Here is a 4746-nt window from a genome sequence, read left to right as displayed (position 1 = left end):
TAAATCCATAATAAGCATGCTATTTTACAAAATTAATATACATACATTATATATTTGTGTACACCCATGTGTGTGTGTGTGTGTGTGAGTGTGTGTGTGTGTGTGTGTGTGTGTGTGTGTGTTTGTGTGTGTCTGTATGTCTGTATGTGTGTGTGTGTGTACTACATAGATACCACTACAGGTGAGATCAATGATTGCTGAGAGATGGATAATCAGGCTTTTAAAGGAATGAGCTTTCATATGGGTAGTCTTATCTTGTGTGTTTAACTGTGCAGAGGAGTGTATGAGTTATGGTAAATGGGCTTATTAAGTTATATATGTGTATATACATACATATACATATATGTATATGTATTTATAATTTTTATCATATATCTATATATCTTTTGTGCTTCTCTCTGTCTCTTTCATATATTTTATTTAAAAGAAAAATTTGTGAATTGGAGAGGGATGGACATAGGAATTGAGGCAAGAGGAAAACCTATGAAATAATAGAAGTTAAGATCCATAAGTGTGGAGGTTTAGAGATGTCAAGATGTGATTTATAGAATTTAAAGTTCTGAGTGAGGATATATCAGATGTCCAACTCCTCAGGTTAATTCAGAGAAGTTTGCAAGTTCCAAGGAAGCTGGGTTTGCATAGCAGTTGCTATACCATAGCCAGGCAAGTAACATTTGTTCTGTTCTCTCTAAAGAACTTATTACAAATTTTCAGCTTTGCAGGCCATAAAATTGTCTCTGTCTTTGTAGTCAGACAGATGCCATTATTAACATTTTGGGCTACAATCCCAGTAATGTATCATATTCCACAAACCCGTACATCATCCAATTTAGGTCAGGAAGAAGAGAAAAGCCCTATTTTTTTTTTCTCCCTTGGATATGCTGATATTTTTAATTAGGTCATTTATTTACTTTGAATCCTGATTGCAGCTTTCATTCACACCTCTCTCCTCCCAGTTCCTCTCTCTTACCTCCCCTCCCTCCCTGACTTTTATAATAAGGAGATCCTAGGGTTGTACTGTGACTTCTGCTTTCTGTCACAGAGATGCTTATGGTGACATGTGACCAATGTTTAAGGCAGAGATTTATGGTGCTTTGAATCCACATGAATTTCTCTTGTGAAACACAGGTTTTATTTACCTTAGCAAATGCAATCATTTTCTGGCATGTCCAAAATCAGATCGCCATGAATTTAATATTCTCAAATTAAAATAACTCACTTTGATGTGGCTTAACTGTTATTGAATACAAGTCAACATTTTATTAACAGGCAGCTGTTTGAAAAATCTAAGGAGCCGAGGCTTCTGTTTTATTTGGCAGAAAGTTGTAGGTGTAAGGATCTTAAATCATCCCTAATACACTAGCTGAGAAGTCACACATACACAGATTTCCACGATAAACACAGGGAAAGCAATCCCTTACCTTGTTGTGACACATGTTGTGTCCTGCTTCAGTCTTTTACATTTTTTTTAATCCACAAGGAAAGGCCAGACATGGGAGGAATAATAATACTCCTTAATTGAGTTACCTAGAGACTTATTTTGTTATACTATCTAAATTTTATTAACTTGATTCCCTTTTATGGTTCCTATATAAAATGAAAGAATGCCTCTTTGCAGTTACCTAAAAATTTTCAGCCACAATTATCCTTTAAAATCAGTTTGAAATGCTCCTCCTCTCTTTATTGATCTTTTCCAACGTCGACCTCTTATTTTCCATCCATGCACGAGAGAACATTGCAGTACATGGAAAATTATACATCTGTTCCCTAACAACACTGCATGTAAATTCAGGGCAGATTCTATACCTGATTTATCATTTATCTGCAGCATCTGACTTAACTTGTAGCCTGGAGTAGCTACTTCCTAAGTGTTTTTTGAAGTTTTGCATGGACAGGCATGCTAATTGGTTGGTTTCTAACGCATCTCTCTTCAGCATACATCAGCTCCAATTGCATTGTATACCAGCTAACATTTAAAAGTACCTTTGAGAACCTTTCAGGAATGTGTTGTAATATGACCTCATCATTGTTGTCATCAGCAATATACATAATATAACTGCATAATAATTATGTAATTAAACACACTATGACTTGGGGTGGTAGATATTTGGCTAAAAAGTTGTTTGTGTAACTAATTGTGTCACCCAAAAACACTGCAAGAGTAAGGAAATACAAATACTGCTTAGAGGATTCTTTTGTTCTTTTTTAAACAGAAGATTCAAACAAATTTACCAAAATAAAGTGGTGTATTTTCATCATAGGAACACAAAATTAGAGTTTGGTCAGTATAGTTAATATTTTACATTTGTTTAAGTTTAATTTATGTGAATAATTTTATGTCTCTTTGTCATTATTTGTAAAGCGCTCATAGATGAATGATATCTATGAGAAGTCCAAACATGTCCATATCCTACCCTATGGATCTGGTAAATATGTTGGGTCACATGTAAAGAGGGAGGTTACAAATAGAAATGTTGTTAAATACCATCAGTTGGAAATCGTACCTTGAATTTATCCAGATAAACTAAGCTCACGATTCTTCCCAAGCAAAGCATCTCTCAAGGTGATATGAACATGGAGGTGTGGTCAGAGAGATGCCAGTTTGATGCCAGAGGGACTACTCTAGCTAAAAATTGTCCATCTCTAGGGAACAGGGAAATTCAAGTTTACGATTTCCATGATGATCTTATTGAAGGAACATGGCCCTGCCAGTGTTGGCTTTGATCTAGTGTGACTTAAACTGGAAAAATTGTAAGTTCCAGTGTTCCTAATAATTTGTTATAGGAGCAAAACAAAATTACCATACTATCTTATTGTCTTTGGGCTTGATGATTCCCTGGCTTCACATTCAAATATGCTTTGTATTTTATTCCTGATTATCATATTTTGGATCTGTTTAAAAGTGAGCTACATTCATACTAGAGACTTCTGATATCCAAATGTATGCATTTGATACACTTCAGTAAAACCACTCAATTCACTGCTTGAGCAAACTCCTGTCCTACCAGACAATAGAAATCATTGCTTGCAAAGCTCATGCCATTTACTTCAGTTGAAATCTGAATGATGCAAAGCATGAGTAACAACATAATAGGACCCTCATCTTGTAATCTGGATAGATGTGTGCCATGCTTTGGAAATCAAATATTGTTCCCCTTGACGTTTTGACAAGTAATTTCGACAACAATATACATTTGACTAACTCATGAATGTAGTACTTCGCGTCCCCTGGATAGTGCGGGGTTCGCACTATACTAAGAATGACAACAATTATAGAACCGACGAGCATCTGCCAAGTGAACAGATGGCCTTTCAGTTTAGAGGAACAATGGCAAGGAAAGAAAAAGCAGAGGGGTGTGGTGAAGGAGATGGTAGGGTGGGATTTAGAAAAAAATATCCCTCAATCTTAAACAACACTGACAAAATGCATGTCATAGTTTGCTATGGAAAGTTATGAAGAACCAGGAGAAAACTGCTGTTTACTAATGACCCTCATGTGATTTGTAAATCTTGTTGACCATGCATGGTTGACCATGCATGTGAGAGCCACAAGAATAGACTTATATAAATTTAACATTCTTAGATACAGAAACAGCTAATTTCAAGTGTAATCAATGGGACGTTGAAGAGAGGTGACACTTTTTCCTTTAATAGTCTCTGTGTGCATCTCTTTAAAAGAAATATATTTTATTTGGGGGGACAACAAGCAAAAATAATGAGATTAGAACTCTACCCCTATGAATCTTAAAACATTTATATAGATACTCTTTGTAAGAACAATGAGGTAACCGTCCTTGCTGACCATTATGAGTAATTCTATTTTGATTGAGGGAGAAAGCATGCCAAGTCCTGAAATGTGGGTACCTCCTTGCAAAGATCGCAGCTGCAGGGGAATTGGCATGTACATTTTCATCCATATAAAAAAGGACCTACATTCTTGCTGTGAGGAATGTATGTGACATTTTTGTATGTTAGAATTTATAGCTTCACAAAATATCCTCAAACATTAAGAATCTCTGTGCATAAGCTATTTGTATGCAAAGAAAATTGAAACTGACTTTTGGGTTATATTGAGTTTACAATCTGTACTATGGTCCTTGCCTTATCAAAACAGCACTTCAAGCCCTGCAGGTATTTCATTTCTGTACTTGGTAGAATAAACAAGTGTATGTGTGTGTTCATATATGTATTTATTTTTACATATATGTGTGTGCACATGTCTTTGCATGTATGTGGGCAAGAGTGTAGAGGTCCAGGGTGGTGTCAGGTGCCTTTCTCGATTGTTCTTTCTATACTAAGACAAAAATCACTTTCTGAGTGCACCTCACAAATTTAGCTAGTCTACCTAGCAAAACATCTCTGCTGATATACTGTCTCTCTTTCAGTGCCCTGGGATTATAGCTAAGCTGCCAGGCCTACCAGTTATTTTTCATGGCTGTTGGTAATCTGAATATAGTTTCCCAGGATTTGATGACAAGCACATTATGTACTGACTCATCCTCCATTGTATTGTATTGACAACACTTTTTACACCTAAATATCAATTTAGATACCAAAGTATCAAATAATAATGACAGCTATTTCTTAGGCAAATTATTTAATCTTTAATTTTTTTTCTTTCACTGAAGACCCTCAAGAGACTTGAGACCCCATGGGGTGAAAAGGCCTGGCAAGCAGTCGGAGGAATGGGAACATCCTCTTGAAGAAGAGGTGGGGGGTTGGGGGTGGTGGAGAGAGGAAGAATGG

Source organism: Mus caroli, chromosome 12 (assembly GCF_900094665.2).
Source record: "Mus caroli chromosome 12, CAROLI_EIJ_v1.1, whole genome shotgun sequence".
Lineage (NCBI taxonomy): Eukaryota > Metazoa > Chordata > Mammalia > Rodentia > Muridae > Mus > Mus caroli.
This window is presented reverse-complemented; position numbering follows the sequence as displayed.